Below are 20,102 nucleotides of genomic sequence, written 5' to 3'. Positions count from 1 at the left end.
AGGGCAACGTAGGAACCCTAAAATGCCTTTAGAGAAATACCACGATCATCACAAAGTTCAGAAATAGCTTTAAAGACGTCACTTGATTTCTACCTGCTTTCATTCTGTCTTCACACAAGAGCAAGGCTGCAATATTTTTTTAATAGAAAAAACTAGATGATTCAGTTCTCCTTTAATTTGTTTAACTGATTTCCTTTTGTTGAAAGGTAAAGTAACGTTAAGCTCAATCTTTACCAGTCATGCAAGGAAAATATTTATGGTTAGTGATAAATTCAATTTCAGAAGAAAATTGAATTGTATTGTATGTGGGCTGAAACTCAGAAAAATTTCCCAGAGATTAATTTCTGTACTTCCCTCCTCCACATGGCTATGACACACCACAACACGGTTTCTTAGCCCCGGGCTTGGTGTCATGCCCCCCACCAAGCCAGCACATGGGCAATTGGACTATTTCTGTCCATTTCGACTTGGGGAGGGTTGGCATGGAGATCCAGGAAGTTGCTGTGAACATAAATGGTAATCCTAACAAACCTGAACTGAGACTTCTCACAAATGAACTCTCTCTTCACTAGATACCAAAAATGGCAGGGAGCACTCCGCCACTTTTCAACAGGCACAGTGATCTAGGGAACAAATAGCAACCGTAACTGATTGTAGTCAACAGATCTTGCTTTTTCAAATTTACACAACCCAGATGAACCTGTGACTGTGGGAAGGGCTGTTCCCGGGACCACGGAGAGACCAGGGGAAATCTAGCCCCCAGGAAGCTACAGCTGAACTGTTGCTTTGTTCAGAAGAGGGGAAGACAACAGTTTTATATTTATAAAAAAAAAAATCCATGAGACAATGTAGTAGTTTGAAAGAGAAATATCCCCAGTAGGCTCCTATATTTGAACACTTGGTCCTGGGTTGATGGTGCTGTTTGGGAAGGTTGTTGAAGCTTTATGAGGTAGAGCTTTGCTAGAGGAAGTGTGCCACTGGGGTCAGGCTTCTTTTTCTTCTCTGCTTCTTGTGGCTGGGTGAGAAATGTGACCAGCCAGCTCGCTGCTCCTGTTGCTTGCTTCCACCATTACTGACTCTATCCCCCGAAAACTTTAAGTCAAAATAAAATCTTTTTTCCTCAAGTTGCATTTGGTCCTGATGTTGTATCATAGCAATGGAAAAGTGACCAACACAGATCACCCAGGAGACGACTCTTGGACTACGGCAGAAAAACAAAAACAAAACAAGCTGGAGACTGGATTGTGCACATGCGTGGTTTTCTTTGATCGTCCAGGAAGGAAGACCTCTGTGAACTCAGCCTTCATGTGGCCTTTTTCTTTCCTTTGTCTTCAGAGTTCTTGCTTGTTCCACTTGGTTACAGCAGGGGCGCTGTAACAACAGGGAGTTCGTTGTGGAGTTTGAGTTTGGGTTCTGTAAAAAGTAATCAGCAACTATGCAAAATTTAGTTTGATGAAGCGGGATCAGAAAATCAAACTCAAGGCTTCCTCTAAAACCAAACACTACTTAAAATCAACATAACCAAGATGGCGCCTCCTGACATCATGTAGAAGGGAGACAGCAGTTCTTTTGCTTCCTTTTTATGAGCACTTTCTCCGGGTGCCAGGCGAAGGCTCAAGGAGCCTGAAGATGGAATCAGAAAACACAGTTCAGACCCTTTCTCTCCTTGAACTATCTACCAGTGGCAATTTCCTCAACCGGATGACTGGGCAGCTAGCTGTGCCAGTGTTCTACCACATGAAAAGCTTCAATTCTTTTTCTCTGTAAACCACAAACCAAAAGATACAGCATTGACGGCTGTAAAGGCACAAAACCAGTCTGAGTTGTCTCAGATCTCGTTCTCATTTAGACCCACTTTTGAAGCAGGAAGAAGAAAAAAAAAAAAAAAAACACCTAACTTGATTTCCATGAATGCTAAATGAGGTGTGAATTTTTTAATTATTGTTAAAGGAAATAGACTGAGAATTTCAGTTCTGGAATGGAAAGCCACTCAGTCAAGGTGGGAGGATTCCGCAAAGCCCAAGGAAGAGCTCTCTGTCTGCCTGCCTCCCTCTGCCAGCCCCTGTGATAATCCCTGGCCTCCCCTGACTTGCAATGTCCAGGAAACTCATGACCCACTTTGGACAGGTGGTGCAAAGGAGGATGTCATAGTCCCAGAGCAGCTCTGCCCAGTGATACAACTGTGGATTAGCCACAATTCGCTTCCTTCTCTCGGGTGTTAGAGGAGGAAGCTTGCACACCTCTTTCTGTCTCAAAAATCTCTATTTCCTAAAAGGCATGTTTCTCTGAGGTCCGGAGCAAGCATTCCATCTTGCTGGTACAGTATACCAAGCCTAAATCAAACGATATACCAGGCCTTCCTTTTTCTGCTCTGCGGGTTCTGGTAACACAATCTGCTTCTAGAGCATTCCTTGGGCGGAGTAGCATCTTCTGTGTTACCATGCAAAGCTTCCTTATCGCATGCTCAGAAGCACAAATGGTAAATACAATTTGCTTAAGCAGACTTTGCAATCACTTGCATTTGTAAAAGATTATTTATTTCAAAGAATATCTTGAAAGCAGCAAGTTTCAAGGAAAACATTATGCCATCGTGATAGCATCTGTTTCTTTGAATAAGACCAAATCATCTTCACTATGTTCTACCCTTTGCTAAAAATACTCGTTTCACTCCAGGCCCCGGGATAATTTGGGAGGCTCGGGAAGGAAGAGAAGAAAATGACCCTGGGATGGCACAGGTCACAGTCGCATCTTCAATAGACTCATTCTCCGTCTAGGTGGAGGTTGCATTGGAACTGATTTGTAGCAGGGACTTCCCAAACTTCCAATATCATTCACTTGGCTGCGTTGGGATGCCAGAGAGAAATAGCCTCTCTTGCACCCAGATTTACTTCTGAGATCTGAGTCCAGGGAGTAGGAGTTGAGCCCCTCAGATCAGTGGTTCCCAAGCATCCACGGGCACCAAAGCCAAGTGGAGGACTGACTCTCAACATAGATCGTCCAGCCTCGTTCCCACATTTCCAACTCGGCAGGACTGGGTGGGGGGCAGTATAAATGTTATAAGCTCCCAGATCCTACTGATGACACCCCCACACACATTTAGGGACCCTGACTCCAAAGGAAGCTATAGTGAAGGCAGCTAGTTAGCCTGGAATAAGGCTGACGTTGATGGGCTTGCAAAGCCTGCCCAGGTGTTTCTAATGTAGAGCCAGGCTGGAGAGCCACTGGCTTACACTTTTCAGTGTTCCTTTCCTTGCCAAGTGCTTTAAGTTATGTATGGCCTGATATGTGTTTCCTTGCTCGGTAGATTCAACTTTTTAGTGAAGTTATGCTTCAGGTGACACAGCCCAGGAAAACCTGAATGACGCTGGCTCCCGCCCATTTGCTGGCAAACGCCTTCTCTCCCAAACATACCAGACGTCACAGAGCAGAAAGATGGGAACCCACGTCAAACTAGATGTTAAGGGAAACATGGATTAATTTATTCAAAACTATGCATTCAAAATATTCTTTGAATGTTCACTCTATGCTATGCCTAAGAGTTCATACTTCTGTCTTTAAGAAGAATGTTTTTAAAAAAAGACAAATTGGGCATGGTGGCATGACCCCATGCTTGGGAGAAGAGATGGGAGAATTGCTGCAAATTTGAGGTCAGTTTAGGCTGTACAGCGAATATCAATCAGGCCATACAGAGCAAGACCCCCTAAACAGCAATGAAACGTTGGTCCTGCCTGATGGCTCAGTGGATAATGTGCCTACAACACAAGCTGAAGAGCCTGTGTTTACTCCCCAGAATCCAAGAAAACTCTGAAGGAGAGAACTAACTCACTAAGTTGTCCTGACCTGCACAGTTGAACCATGGTAAGGGTGAGCCCTTTGCCACCATCCACACACATAATAATAAAAAATACATTAATAAAGAAACAGCAAATAAATAAAGCTATGGAAGGTTTTCCAGGATAAGAGTGCCATAGTCTGAATTACTCCTTAGTAGTGTGTGTGACTCACTAGATGTTTCTAGAGCCGGAGAAGCTGGGAGCAGTCATCGTTCAGTAAGCAGAGGGGAGAGGGGAGAATTTCTAGGGAAAACATGGAAGTTATGGGAGAGTGTGGTGACTACAGAGCAGCCTTCAAGTAATGGGTCTGCAGAGAGGACAAAAAACCCCACTAATGCATTCTCAAGAGAATGGAGAAAGTAGAAATGCTATCACCATGTTGACAAGGTGTTCAGAAAGTCCAAAGATGACAAAGGCTAGCAAGGCTGCTGTGTAAAGAGCAGGCTGGGAAACTATATCAGTCTTCATCCAGATGTTTGAAGGAAATTCAGAATATTTAAGAAAACTCAGTGAATGATTTGCTATGAATCACCAGTCTCCAATCTCAAACCTATTCTTCAGCTACTCTAGAATCTGTGGACATAACCTCTTCTAAGTAAAAATCTCGCTTCCATTGGCTTGGGGACTCCTCCTACTCACTGCCCACTCCCTGGCACAGTTCCGTTTCCTGCCTCTCCTTCCCTTTGTTCCCCAAAGAAAGGTGTTCTCTGAAGTCCCTTCTTCAGCAACACTGCCTCCTAAATTAAAACAAACAAACCTTTCTGTGGTGAAGGACTCAACAGTTTCCCCAAACTCCTACAAATATCCTGTCCATGCGCTTTTGACTTCCGGTTGACTTGCAGCTTACTTTCCAAGTTAGCTGATCAGCACCCCCACTCTGCAGGTGATGATTTTGCTCACACAAACCATTGAGGAGCACTCACTCCTCTTTTAAAGAGCCTCAGATGCTGTCTGCAGGCATTTTAACTCCGACTGAATGTGACTTCTGAAGGGCAACTCCCTGATCCTTTTATCCCTTCCTACCCTTTAGGTTTCCTCTTCTTCAGATGTAAGAATTATTGACAATGAGGAATCTGTCATGTTTACCTACACATCTGCAATCTGAGGCTTTCACAAATTTCACATTTCAGGGCAAAGGTTATCAACTGCTACAAAGACTGAAGTTTATATCTTTTCTGGAAACTTACAAGAAATCAAAAAAACAAAACAATAAACTCTTTGGGGACGAGGAGAATAGTCCAGAGACAAGAACAGGGATTCCTGTTTTCTGATGTTAATGGCTCTACTGACCCAGCCCTCCAAGGGTGAATCCAGAGCAGTGTCCCCAGGAAAGAGGGCAGACTACAGACAGACAGGAGAGACTGCCTATGGGGACCCTCTTGTCAAAGAGAGGCGACCTAGCAGAATCCTAATGCAAAAAAGCCCTGCTTGGCCAACACACCACCATGAGGCATCTGCAGTGTTACAAAGGAAATCAGTCCCAGTGCTCCTCAACCCTGCCAAGCCTATTAGCTTCAAGGGAGGTCCCTTTGAGAGGGACTGAGCCTGGACGAAAACACTAATGACAAGAAAAGCAAAAACACAGGCTGAACTGTCTTTGTCGTGAATCACGATGCTGTGTCTGGGTCTGAGTCTCGCCGCAGGTACAGTAGTTTTCTACAGTGGTCTCTGAGAAGCAGTTAAGAACCAGCATCAGCTAAGCAGGAGTGCCTGCCTTTGCTCACTCTTATGGGGGTTTGTAAAAAGCAATCAGATTTGGGGTCTAAATATCAGGTCTAAAATTCAGGCAAACTTGAGTTGCCTAAAATCGTTGGATGAAATGGAGATTTTGTTTGCTACAGTAGCTTCGTCAGAGAGGGGTCCACTGGCCCACACGGAATCTGCCCTGCTGATTTACAATCTGCCACCCTCTGCTTTCTTCATACAAGTCTAGGCCTCCACTGGAAATTCCTCTTATCACTCAGGTGTCAACACATTGAGTGATTCTTTCACAAATCCTCAGAGAAAATGAATGAGCTTCCTACTTTCCTAGGGGTAATTGCTCTTCCTGGGAGATTTTCTTGTAAGCCATAGCTGGAATCTCCCCATCTTGAAATCAAAATAGTTCCCTTCGCCTCAGTCACTCATTCATCGGGCGTTTAATTTACATCTATAATGCTAGCCATTATGCTGTCCTGGGGGCTCTAATGGAGAGAAAGCTGAGTCAGTTCTCGCCACAACCCAGTTTACAGTCTATGATGAGGAATCATAATCATGGAAGCTAACCACAAACCTGCATTTGTGAAGAAAGAACATGGTTGTGTACAACAAGGAGAAGGCAGTAGAAGAGGCTTCACTGGGAAACTAAACAATGAGCTGAGAATCAAATGCTAAAAGAGGACGTCCCTAAGTGAAGACTTGGTCAGGTAGGATTCAGCCTGCCATAAGACTAAAAAGGAAACTTTTGTAAAGGCTGAGGAAAAAAAAAAAACGAATAAGCCACGGAATATAAATCCTGTTTTAAGAGCATGCATAACCTTGGAATGGCTTGGAGGAGCTGTTGGAGGAAGTAAAAACATCTACATTATGGAAAAGTCACTGACTGTGATCTTGGAATGATCAAGTGGAGGGGACATTTCTTAGAGAAGGGTGATCTGGCCAGTGATAATTTTCAAAATCCCAGATGATGAAGAAATGAAAGTGATGGCAACAGCAATGAGGGTAAGTCAGGTAAGAGTTGGGCAGAAGCAATAGAGCATGTCCAAGGTGACCTCCAGTCCCCAAAAAGTTGGGGGGTCTGCACACCAGTCTCCAAGCATGGTGACAGTGCCAACAAACGCTAATAGAAGAGTGTCAGTCTGAACTCAGAAGTATTAAGTTTTCTGCTTTCTTCCGTTGACCCTCTTTTTTTTTTCTTTCTCTAGTTTTTAAGCATTTTTTTCCATTCTTTCCTGTGGACTTGCCACAAAGTGGAGAGAGTGTAAAGATACCAAACAGACTCTCTTGACATTCTGTTCTGCAAATGGTGGGGAGTTTTCAAACATCTGCCATGTTTGACAATCGAACTCTACTCTCTCTTCTAATATTTACTAATCACTCAACAAGCTGAAAGTGAAGCCGCTGATGCCAACTTCACCAGTATGAGTAAACTCCACTGCCTCTGGGAACACCCAGGGTTAGGCTGAAATAGCGCCTCACCACACACAACCTTAAAGCCCAGTCTCTAAATGTTATTGAGTATGGAACTTCTCTTTAATTTAGACGTAAAGTCATCAATAGTAGGAATCACATTATGTATTCCATGTGTGTGTCTGGATGTCTGTCTCTCTCCCTTGCTTGCTTTGTGTGTGTGTGTCTGTCTGCGTGTCCATCTCTGTCTCTCTCTCATGTGCTCTCTCTCTCTCTCTTCTCTCTCTCTCTCTCTCTCTCTCTCTCTCTCTCTCTCTCTCTCTCTCTCTCTGTGTGTGTGTGTGTATATTCCACACATGGGCACAATCCTTATTATTCCTTTGAGGCAGGGTCTCCCACTGAACCAGAGAGTAGGTAGGTAGCCAACAAGTCCCGTGATCCTCCTGTCTCCACCATCCACAAAGAGCAGCAGGTATAGACACAAACCCAGACAAATTTCTATGCAGGTGTGGGGGATTAGATGCCAGGCCTCACACTTGTGGAGAAAGCACTCTTATGCACTGATCAATCACTGCCTCACTGTATGTTACACGTCTCTAAGATGCTACAGAAAAAGCTCACCAATAATGTATCATTCTTGCCCAACCTAAATAAAATAAATACATACGTGCACGTGTTTCCCAATCTTGGCATGTTTTTGAATACTGGTAAAAAAAAAACATACCAGGTTATGGTGACACAACTCTCAGAAGCTTGTATCTGAAGGATAGAGTTGGAGTGACACTCTTGCTACCTAGCCAGCTATATGAAAATAGGTGCAGTATTATATTTCTCTGGGTGTCAATCATTTCGATTATAAATCTCGAAGTTTCAGCTCTTGGAGCCAAAGTACCATGGGAGTCAGGACTATTTTCTTTCTTTCTTTTTTTTTTTTTTTTTTTTTGGTTTTTCGAGACAGGGTTTCTCTGTGATTTTGGAGCCTGTCCTGGAACTAGCTCTTGTAGCCCAGGCTGGTCTCGAACTCACAGAGATCCACCTGCCTCTGCCTCCCGAGTGCTGGGATTAAAGGTGTGCGCCACCACCGCCCGGCAAAGGATAAGGAACTGGTCCCTCGTGTGTAGCCTAGGTTTCTTTACCTTTTAAAAGAAAGATTTATTTTATTTTAGGTGTGTGACTGTTTTTGCTTGCACACACGTATGTGCATGATGTGTTTGTCTGGTTCCCAAGGAGTACTGATACTGGCTCCATGGGAACTGGAGTGACATGTGGTGTGAGCTGTCACAGGGATACTAGGAATGGAGCTCGGGTCCTCTGCAAGAACAAGCGCTCTTAACTGCTGAGCCATGTTTCTAGCACCAAGCTTTCCTTGCCTCCTTTGAATGCACAGGGAATAAACCATAATATGAAGGGGTGAATATCTGACTGAGTGAATCTGAGAGATGATGCAGCCTGGCAAAGGGTCTTGTTCCGTAGCCAGGAAAACAGAGGTCTAGCCATGTTCAACCATTTACTTACTCTCTGATCCAAAGCAAATCTTTTCTCCTTGTGAGCCTCAGTTTCCTTGTTTAACTCCTCGCTCAGTGACTTTGCATTTTTTTCTGACACTGTTATCATTGTCCTTGCTCTAGTCACAAAGAGAAGCACTTTACTCAATTATATCCCTTCGAAAAGAAATAAAAGGGACAATAAATTGAAAGCATAGTTCATTGCTAGGATGAAAAGACCTCTTCAAATGAGAAATTGCAGCACTTAGATTCACCCTTAAGATTCTGTCTATATCACTTTCTTGCCTTTGTTTGAAAAACAGCAGGAGCTAGTCTATGTTGGGAGATGTAACTATTTAACCAGTGAGTCCTTAGCCTTTCAGGTGAAGAACGGGGTGGGTCACAGATGGCCAGGTACCAATCATCTCTCAAACAGAGTCCTGGTTTGCAGCTGAACAACTTCAACTGTTAGGAAATGCCTGATTCACAGCTCAAAGTCCACACAGTGCGTCCGGCAATTATTCGGTGGGACAACTCACCCAGTACAGCTCGTACCCTCATGAAAGACAGCTTTGAAAGATTTGCCTTTGGTGCTTGCAGGTTTCAAACCCACCAGCTGTACATACATTTGAGAAGCCTCGTTTTAACCTACAGTGCACCAAGCAGATCGAAACTAGACTATTGTTGATGGTCGTCTTCATCGGCCAGTAGGGTCAACAAATGCAGAGCGAGAGAGAGAGAAACACACAGAGAACTGCAAGAGGCCATTGATCAGAGACACCTATGAAATCATTTGTGTATGTAACACATGTGTTTGCCTGCTTCCCAAAGAGGCCAGAAGAAGGCATTGGATCCATGGGAACTGGAGCTGCAGGTAGTGTCAGGGTAGAGGGCAAAGACACAAACTTACGTCTCCGGTTCAGCTCTGTGCATCCATTTAGCTGATGCTTGTCTCACTGATTAGACAGCAAAACCACAGACAGCCCTGGGGAAGAGGCGCAGCTCCCCTGTGCTTGGCACTGAATGGTCGGAGCCGTTATTTATTGATAGGGCAATTAATTGAGATCGTTAACATCATTAAAGTAAAGAGACTGGATAGAGGGTAGACAAAGATGCTGATGATCTTAACTGGGTACAATGTCTGAGGTTATAGGAAGAAAATCCTCTGAGTTTGCCCAATAAACAGCTACCGATGTGGTATGTATCTTGTACAGAGCTGAAGATGATAAGATGAGACACATGGGTTTTCTTTGGAAAGATGATAAAGAACCTCAAGCTTCTATAGTAACCGACTCAAAATAAACTCACAGTAAACCCCCAAATCTTTGCATATAAATGAGTTATTTCATTTGGGTGCTACCAATACAATGCTGCAGATGACTGCGCTGACTCTGGCGGAAACCAGTTCTAATTCTGGAGGGGGAACCAGAAGCCACCCGCTTTCTGCCTTTCCCGTGGCTGAGGCTTGCACCAGGCTAAAGAAGGAACCTGATTTGGGAAGTCGGCATCTCAGACAGACTCATCAGAGAGCCATGTGGACACCTGCAGGGAGAGCCAGCTTCCCAGAAAAGTGTGGAAACATCAGTTACTCGGGAATAACCCTGAGCTCTCCCTGCACCATAAAACCCTCTCACAGGAGATCCAAAACAATGCTTGCGTCAAAATGAATGGAAAGGGGTAGAAGAACCTCTGCTTCTCATATGAAAATCACCCAAAAGTGCAGGGGACCTTACATCTGACACTTGATAAAAATATAAGCATCAGTATTATGGGAAGTCATACTTAAAGAAAGGTTAGTGGATAATACCAAATACCTATTTCAGTACCTATATTTTAGACTTCTGAAGATTTAAAAAAACGGATATAACATCAATACTCTGAATTTACTAAGAAAAGTTAATCATTTTCTTTTTGCTGAATATTTTATATGAACCCTGGGACCTAAGTACTGGGAATAAGTACATATATGGAGTTAAATGTAGTGCGAGTTCTAATTAATCTTAATAATAAAAGCCCAGAGTCAGGTATTAGGGGGTAAAAGCTGAAAGATCAGAGAAGCAGAGCCCTTAGTTCTTACCTCTACAAAATCCACAGACCGAATGGGGTATCCTTTCTCTACAAGTCCTCAGACTGAATGCTGTCTGGGACTGAATCCTGAGCTCCTGTCTCCTCCCATCTTATATTTCTCTCTCCACTCAGTCATATCCCTTCCTGTCTCCACCTCCTTAGTCCTGGGATTAAAGGTATGAGCCACCACCACTGCTTGGTTCTATTTCTCTTTTAGACTGATTCAATCTTACATAGCCCGGGGTGGCCTTGAACTCACAGAGATCTGTGTGCCTCTGTCTCTTGAGTGAGTGCTGGGATGAAATGTGTGTGCCTGGCTTCTACGGCTACTAGTTAGTGTGGCTAGCTCATCACGCTGATCTTCCGGCAACCTTAATTTGTTAAAGCACAAACAAAATATCACCACAGTTAAACTTAGTAAGAAAACATAAAGAAAGGTCATTTTTAGCTCAGCCAAATCAGTTTGATGGTTTGGACTTTGCTTCACATAAAGTATTGTTAGAAAATCCCCCTGTTGCCAAATGAATTTCTGGGTTCTCGAAGTGGCAAGAGGAACAAGTAACTTGGGAGAAACACTGGTGCTGTGTGTGCAAGGCCAGCACATGGCAGGCACTGGGCTTGGCCCCTTGGTTGAGGGAATGCAGGTCTACACTCGATTTAGGAGCCTTAGGTTCTCCAAATTCTAAAAGTCCCACTAATGTCTTATAAACTAGTAAGGCTTATCAAGCAACACAAAATGGACTCAAAAGTCATATATATGCTAATTTCTAATATGCATACATGTAATGATAATAATTAAAGGAAAAGAGGCAATGAATTTAAGAATAAATGGTGGAGGGGCAAGCATGTAAATACAGTACACACAGATGAAAAATTTTAAATTGTCTGAATGCTTCAAGAACATCGCATTGCAAACAAAACTAGTGAGATTTTTCTTAATCCTAGACATTTGCATGAACCTTTCATGTGTTGACGCTGAAGAAATGTAACAATAGCCATCAGTCTTCAGCCTTGACTTCCACAGCCTTGCCATAGCTTGTAACCTATTTTCTCTTAAGTCTGACCTTGAAAATTGACATTGGGAAAAGTAAAAGAAGCCGGGATTCAGCATCTGCCAGGATTCCCCTATTCCCTTCTTTCCTCTTAGCTTCCATTACTTCCTGGTCTGTGGGTTACTAGAAGGGTCGTACGCTTTTGATTCTAGACCTTTCTCTCTTTTTATCTTTTGTCTTTTTTTCGTCCTGGGAAGCTGTTTTGCCTCTGATTCTTCTACAGAGTCCATTGATCCTTACATTGTTTCTGGAACAGGATAACGCGACCTTCAGTATTGAGACAAGCCAAAGCAAGCTGGTAAAGAGCAAAGAATATTGTCACTCTGTGTTCTAAGAATAATTCAAACAAGGCCATTCGGTAAGGCTGACTGACAGGAGCTCCCCAGATTCTCTGCCTTGGACACCATCGCAACATCGCTTGCTAGGAGGCCAGGGATGGGGGACGGGCGCCACCTTGTGGGCTGAAGTGGGAAAGGCCTCACTCTGTGAGCCTTTTTACTCTCAAATCACGTTCAAGAGAATTGTGTTTCTCGAGGCTTGAACACCTTCCAGTCACTGAAGCGAAGAAGCCTGATTATACAAATTCCCCATCTTAGCTCTGCTCTGAATAGTGGTAGAACCAGCAGTGTGATGAATCTGTTCTCAGGTTAAGATTGAAGGTGAAGGACAACCTCGCCTTCTCTAGATAAAGAATTTGGAAATTCAAGGTGTGGGAGGAGGAGGGGAACACTAATTTTGCATGTTTCATTCAAATTAAAATTTACATAGCACCTGAGCAATAAATTCCACCCATACTTTGAGGCCGAGAACTAATTACTTCTCTTGCATTAAATCTTTCCTGGACAAGGGCTCTTCTTGCCTAGGAGCTACCGCCGGTTGGCAAAAGCCACTCAGCTGCAGAGCTGCGGTTATGGGTCATTTGCATGAAGACCACCTATAGTTGGTGTGTGTGTGTGTGTGTGTGTTGGGGGGGGGTCTTCCTGAATCCCATTCAAGATAACTCGATCAAAATTCCTGGGTCTGGACCTCATGAAGATTCACTTGCAGTCAGCACGCCAGTGGACGCTCTTCCATAGGGCAGATTCCCCTCTGTATGCACCCCAGAAATAAAGCACCATGGTAGGGGCTTGTCTTTACCCCTGGATGTTCTACTGCTAGTAGGTTTTCGTAGCCCAGCTCTCTACAGTTCCTCATCCAGGAACTTTCCTCACACAGATCATCTTTCCTCTGAGTACTTTGTCCCGCCTATCTCCTTGTACAATAAATATACTCTTCCTTTTCACTTCAGCACATCGAAGATTCGTATCTTCGCTGAGAAATTTAGGAAGATGGGCTTTTGTGTATCTCTCTGTGCTCCCTCCTCCCAATATAATCTTAGGATATCTTGCATATAAAAGAGTTTGCAGAACTCACTCCCAGAGTCTTAGGACTTTCTGCTTTGTAATTTAGTTTAAAACTGATGAGCTTAGTAAAATCAGCTCTGGTAGGGAAGCTCCTAGAAAAGGAACTTCTACCCAACCCAGAAGAAAAGCAGTAGAGAGCCAGCCCTTGCTCCAGCACTCGGGGGCTGTGATAGCAGTTTCCCAGACACAGTAATCATGCTGCAACTGCTTGGCTCTCTGCAGTCCCCAGGAATCCTGAGCAACAAAGAAGACAGCCTTCCATTCCACAGACCAGCAATTGTGTCATTAAACAAATTGCTCCGCAACGCCAAAAGAGGCACTCTTGGTGACAGCCGAGTGATATAATTTGTCTTGATTCCAGACACCAGGGGCATCTGTCTGGAATTCATGCGTGTCATTTGATGTTGCAAGTTTATCCGTGGAAAAGAAAAAAAAACGCGGCCAGACACCGAACGCAAGGTACAAACGTTAGGTGACTACTTAACAAGTCGTCATTGTCGCTTTGAGCACAGATGCATGGAGACCACGCTGCTCACAAAAAATGAAAACCACAGATGGCGTCTGAGACAAAACTGCTCTTCAAAACAGGCAAATTAATCTGCCTGAGCCGTTGAGCATAGCCAAGGTTCCTGGTTAAACTGGTGCCCCTCTCAGCTTCATCTGTTTCCAACGCTGACACCACATGGTGTTAAATAATTAAATAATGTGAGCTGAGTGTCAGCTCATGCGGTGCTGTGGGGATAGAGAAAGGAGAGCATGGATGGACACGTGCAGTTCAGTGAAGGCTTCAAGAAGACATTGTTCTTTATGTATCTTACAACCTGCTGAGACAGAAGAAACAGCATGGGCAGTAGCAGTCCATAGCCACTCCTGCCTTTCTCCCCCACCCCAGACCGCCCATCATTATCCCCCTTTCTCCCCACCCCCCTTCATTATCCCCAGGGAAGTTCATTCCCATTCATGCGCTCAGTGAAGCTAATTCATATGACTGATCTTATGTCAATTTGGGCAAAGAAATATTTAAGTGGGTATTCCAGTGTGGGTTTACTGAGGAGGTAGGGAAGGCCTACTTTGAATGCAGGGGACCCAGTCCTATAGGCTGGGTCCTGTTAGAAGAGAAGGAGAAGGCAAGTTCAGCATTAGCATCCCTGTTACTTTCTGGCTGCGACAATATCCACTGATGTCTGTCCTAGCTTCTCCACCACGATGGAAAGAACCCTCTGAAACCACGAGCCAAATAAAACTTTCCTTCCTTCAGCTGTCAATATCAGGAAAGACACTGGATGTCCACATCTAGTGCCAGCTCTCAGAGCCTTGCCAGCCACTCTTGGATGCCCCCTGAATGAGCTCCTCCTCTATCCCAATCTAGCAATTCACACCATGTCACACACATCTTATGCCAACTCTGATGTCACTGTCCACAGCGTGCCACTCTGACTCAGCTCCTTCCAGCCTCTGTCCCGCCCCTCGACAACTCCCCAACAATTCCTCAGTGTCATTGTGTCACAGTAGCTGTCCTCACAATGGTCCCACATCACACACCCTGGCCTTCTACAAATGGAGCAGTTCCCTAAATATTCATCTTCCCAGCAACTACATCAATTATAAACTTACTAAAAGTTAACCGAAACTTTAAAATTTGGAACAGTAGAAAAGTGTTTTTGTTACACTACCATTTTCTACAACACTGCTAAGAGTTCGTGTATTATCTTCTAGGCGTCTGTTTTGCACAATGGGGATAGTATGGCACACTCAAATTTAGTTTGGCAATAAGAGTGAGCAAGGTAACATCGGCACCCCTTGTCGATCATTGGCAAACTCTAGGGAATGTCATACAATGGCTACCTAACATTAAATTGTACTACAGCATTTTAAATTGTTATTTTCCCATGTGTAAACTCAAGTTTTACCAGTTGCGGTCAGTTCTGTTCAAAATGAATGTAGATTGGCGACTCTACAGTTTAGCTTTGCTGAACTGTGAGGTTTACCTAGGCCTATCCCACACAGCTGTTGCTAATTGCTTGACGTTAGCAGCATCTTAAAACCTTCTAGGTTTCCCTTGGCAAACACCTGAAAGGCAGCCTCGCCATTATCCTGATGCTGCAAAGCACCATAAATTAAAATTTGCATGGTTTTGAATGTCGCAGTAGTTTACCTGCTTAATAATATATCTGAGATTTATCCGTGCCACACATCCATTGTCATTTAGGTAGAATAGTCACCCTGAGTGTGTAGCTCAGCCATAAAGCACTATCTAGCATTTGCAAGGCTGCAGTTTGATTCTCAGTACAGAAAACACGTTTTCCTTATATAAGCTAACACACTTTTTTGTAACTATTAGCAGGACTTCTTTGGAGATTATTTATGCACATTATTTTAATCAACTGACATTCCTATAGCAGCAGTTTCAGATAGTGTCTCTTAAGGTTGATTTTATAATGCCTAACCTATTTTCTAGTCAAGCAAAGCTTTAAAATATTGTACTGATAAATGCTCTGAGATCGTGTATATTTTTTTTCAGTCTGGATAATGTTACTCGTACGTGTATGCTTTCAAGGCTGACCATTTGTTCTGAGATAACTAGTTGGTGTTATCATACTTTCTTAGTACCCTGTTGATAGAAATTAGGATAATTTCTAGGATAGTGTTTTTACACATAAACTTTTGTGATTAATGATTTTAACCTAGTCATATTGTTAGCAGAAAATACTTCTTAGTAAATAGAATCGTGGAAATCTGCTAACAAAATAGAGGATCATGCCATATTCCAGCTGTTCCACACTCTGAAAAGAAGTCATTTCTAATGTGAGAAGCAAGCAACTGACTATGAATCAATTTTAATTTACTTGTTCTTTATATCTGCCACCAAATTTGTGACATACTGCGAAGTATCTAAATATGAACAGAAATGCCATTTATAGACTTAACAAGCAGATTGGCACCATACCTATGTCCACATAGATACTGAAGTTCCAACGTGAAAACTAAATCGCTCCTTAATGAACGCCTGTACAGAAATTCTCAACAAATCCTGGAGATCCTAGTTCAGGCAACACATTAAGAAGTTCAAACACTATGATGAAGTTCATTGGACTGCAGGGTGCAAGATGGCTTCAACACAGGCAAATCAATATATGTAATTCATCACATAAATATATGTAGAAACAGAGATCTCATGATCATCTCAGTTGATTAGGAAAAAGATTTTAACAAAGTTCAATACTCCTTTATGATGAAGGATATAAAGAAACACCATTAAAAAGACTCTCTGTGGCAAGCCCCTTATGAACATTATAATAAATGAGAAAAAAATCAAAATCATTTCCTCTAAAATCAGGAATAAGATATAGATGGCCATTTTCTTAAATCTTATATAATGCAGTGTCAAAATCTTAGCTATAGCTATAAGAAAAGAGAAAGGAATAAAGGAGACACAGCAAAAGAGAAGCTCAATTATCTGTATGTGCAGATGGCATTGTCTTATAGTTTAGAGACTCTAATGACTGTTCCAGAAAACATTTACAACTGATAAATATTCAGAGCAAAGTAGGATACAAAAATCAACATACAAAACTTAGTCATTTTTCTATATACAAACAATGAACTTGCTGCAAAAGAAATCAAAGAAAAATTCCATTTTCAATAGCTTAAAAATACTTAGAACTGAACCTAGTGGGAATGGCAATGGGGATGGTTGCAGCTGGGAACTAAATATGTGACCCTACTTTGTATGATGATCTATAATTTTATTTGACAATGCTCTTTTACTTTATTTAAAAACACTACTAATGACTACCAACATGGAGTCTATTTTATCTTAGGAGCTCAAATAAGCCAAAGTTCAACTTAACACTGCTCAAGTGGAATCATGAAGTAACATTCCCCCAAAGAGCTAACAATTTCCTTAATACAGTCATTCCAATCTGACTTTGGCATACTGTAGATTCATATCTGTGTTCAATTACAGTAAACCACTTTCTGTAGCAACAGTGAATTTCCGTGCCATGTTTTTGAACTTTGAATTCCAAAAATCATTCAATCCTTTTGATACCTCACAAACTCTACTCGGTGCTAGCCACTGACTTGTTCCACTTCAGCTTCAAACTACCCATGACTGCGTATACGTGTTGATAGGCTTAGACCTTACCCCAAGCATAAGCTTTGTTGGTAAAGGGCTCTGGGGAAAAGGTGGGTTTTTTGTTTTGTTTTTGTTTGTTTTTCTTCTCAGTTTTCAATGTACAACTTTATTGACTTTTTTTTCTGTTATTTGCACTGCACAACAGCCAAGCGTAAATTGGTTATGGGAAATACAATGGTTCTGTGTCCCAGTCCCACAGAACCAGAAGGAGCAATCCCTTGGCAGTTTGCGAGTCTGATCTCAGCCTGGTGACCACCTTGCCATGGAGTTTTCCAATGTGGATGTTCCATATGCCAGGCCTCACGTTCCCTTCATCTGAACAAGCACCTGCAATCCCCATCCATCCTTGCATCCACCAATGCTCAGCTCCCGCAGCATCTGTGCATTCTGCAGCATTGGACTCCTACGGCATGCATCCATCCTTGCATCCACCAATGCTCAGCTCCCGCAGCATCTGTGCATTCTGCAGCATTGGACTCCTACGGCATGCAGTTTCCTTCACTGCCCTGCCTCTGGCCTTGGGAGCTGCAGTGTACGGTGGCTGCGGTGAACAGCCATGGGCGGTTTCCTGCAGCACTGGCTCCAGCCACACTGCAGCATGTCTTGAGGGGTAGCACCTTGCTGTAGATTGCTCTGAGGACCCCAGAATGTGGGTCTGTCGTGAGTCCCAGGGATAGGCACTCGGTTACTTGGATCATCCATTCTCCAGAGCAATCTGGAGCTCTGTCTGGGGCGCAGTTGGAGCTCTGTCCTAGCGCCCTGCCTCAGTCCTGTGACGGCAGCTGCTCCTCGTGTGTCACAGCGCTGCCGTAAAATTCCCGTTCCTAGCCAAGTCTGTTACTTCCATCTGCACTGTCATTGGCATATCTTATATTAACCTTTCTATTTTCGACGTCCTGAGTGGTGTCTGTCTCCAGATTTGACTGTAACTGATAGCACCACTCACCCTAGACAAAGCCAGGCACAACACAGACCTTCTAAACCCCAAAGGCTTGTGGATTGCCACTATATTAAAGTTCTATTCTCATGAATTAAGGGCCGTTGATGAAAAAGGGAATAAATATTAAAGTCAATGAAGTTATTAGTCTGGTAATCACTTTAGAGTGGCCTCCTTCCAACTCATTTTCTTGGACAGAGGGATAGGAATGTGACACTATACAACATCTGTGTGAGTGCTCTGCACTACACAGAGATATGCTATTAAAAAAATGATGAAAAATAACACTGCACATACTGTGGTGGTTTGAAAGAAAATGGTCCCCAAAGGCAGTGGCACTATTAGGAGGTATGACTTTGTTAGAGTGGGTGTTGCCTTATTGAAGGAAGAGTGCCATTGTAGAGGTGGGCCTCGAGGTCTCATATATGCTCAAGTGACACCCAATGTCTCAGACCACTTCCTGTTGTCTGCTGAATATATAGAATTCTCAGCTACCTCTCAGCATTATTTCTGCCAACATGCTACCATGTCCCACCATGATGATAATGGACTGAAACCTCTGAACTATAAGCTCCCACCACAATTAAGTGTTTTCCTTTATAAGAATTGCCATGGTCAGCCGGGCAGTGGTGGCGCACGCCTTTAATCCCAGCACTCGGGAGGCAGAGGGAGGCGGATCTCTGTGAGTTCAAGACCAACCTGGTCTATAAGACCTACAGGCTCAAAACCACAGAGAAACCCTGTCTCGAAAAACCAAAAAAAAAAAAAAAAAAAAAAAAAAAAAAAAAAAAAAAAAGAATTGCCATGGTTATGGTGTCTCTTCACAGCAATAGAAACCAACTAAGACACATACCCAACTTTAGTAACAAAGCAAACTCTAGAAACCATAGGCAGTCATCAGCACAGATAAAACTGGACACAGGATACCAAGAAAATCTCAAAAAGAATCACTGGTAAGTGACCTCAGGATACTAGATAAATGTCATAGCTTTAAAGGACACAGTGTTTCGGGCCTTCATTTATTTTATGACAATCCAATAAGTCAAATCAAATGAAAAGTTTCCTCGATTCTTAATAGTAGCCATGAGCCACCAACTTAATGTATATAAAAAACGAAACTAACCTCTTAAAATGATAGCAAATAAAACAGCACGATACTGCTTGATAGGTTATGCATCAAAATTATTAGACTGTCCGGGATCTCATTAATTAATCTCTGAGAGTGAACAGCTCATTTATGAAGCTTCCATGGTGGCCTTAATTTCAGTTAAAATATCAAACTCACTAATAGAGTTTGATGGTGCCCACCTGTAATCCCAGCACTGGGGAGGTAAAAGAAGAGGGTCAGAAGTTCAAGGTCAGTCAGGGATACATGAAATTCTGTCTCAAAAATAAGGAAGCAAAACAAACCGATAGCAGCCAAACTCTAATTTGACTCTGTCCCTCTTTCAGCTTCCAGAATGCTTACCCAAAGGTTCTGGCCCTGGGTCAGCTTGACATAGGCCGTCAATGCTTATGTGCACTTTGTGTATTTCTGGTCCAGTTATCGCTTCAGTAATGAGACTTTTTCCCATCCCCACCAGCAAAATCAACCGTGACTCTTCTATCCTTGGTGTTGCATGGAGTGACTTAGGTTTTTCTGGTGAAAATCTGTGCTGATTACTATGCTTGCCCTGTCTGCATTTCCTCTGTCTCTCAGATACCTGTAGTCACTCAAACACAAGGAATACTTAATTTCGCAACAGCACAGGACAGACAGTCCCTACACGGAATGCTCAATAAGAAGTGTCTGGACAACTTTTCCAATTCACATAGGAGATAAAGAGAACAACCAGGAATGCAATTCATGTCTCCCATCTTCCTAAAATTCTTCTCTGCCGTATCCATTATAAGAGTTTTAATGTAAAGGTATTAGCAGGAGGATGTTGGGGTAGAGAGCCCAACAGGGAAGGGCTATGTGAGTCACCAGTTACACAGCTGGACCCGTACTATACTTGATAGCAGGAAAAAGAAACTTGGAAATGGGCTATTGAACAAACTAAGAATTGAAAGCAGCAAATACTACTTGAAATGTGCTTAC

The 20,102-nt window shown here is 42.9% G+C and overlaps 1 protein-coding gene across 2 annotated transcripts in view; it reads right to left on the bottom strand.

Annotated features, from left to right (window-relative positions):
• Positions 1-20,102, bottom strand: part of Fgf12 (fibroblast growth factor 12) — a 539,239-nt gene that overhangs the window by 282,783 nt on the left and 236,354 nt on the right. The gene's annotated exons all lie outside the window — the stretch shown is intronic.

This window comes from Chionomys nivalis, chromosome 3 (genome assembly GCF_950005125.1).
Source record: "Chionomys nivalis chromosome 3, mChiNiv1.1, whole genome shotgun sequence".
Classification (NCBI taxonomy): domain Eukaryota; kingdom Metazoa; phylum Chordata; class Mammalia; order Rodentia; family Cricetidae; genus Chionomys; species Chionomys nivalis.
The sequence above is the reverse complement of the archived record's forward strand: the minus strand, read 5'-3'. Positions and strand labels throughout refer to the sequence as shown.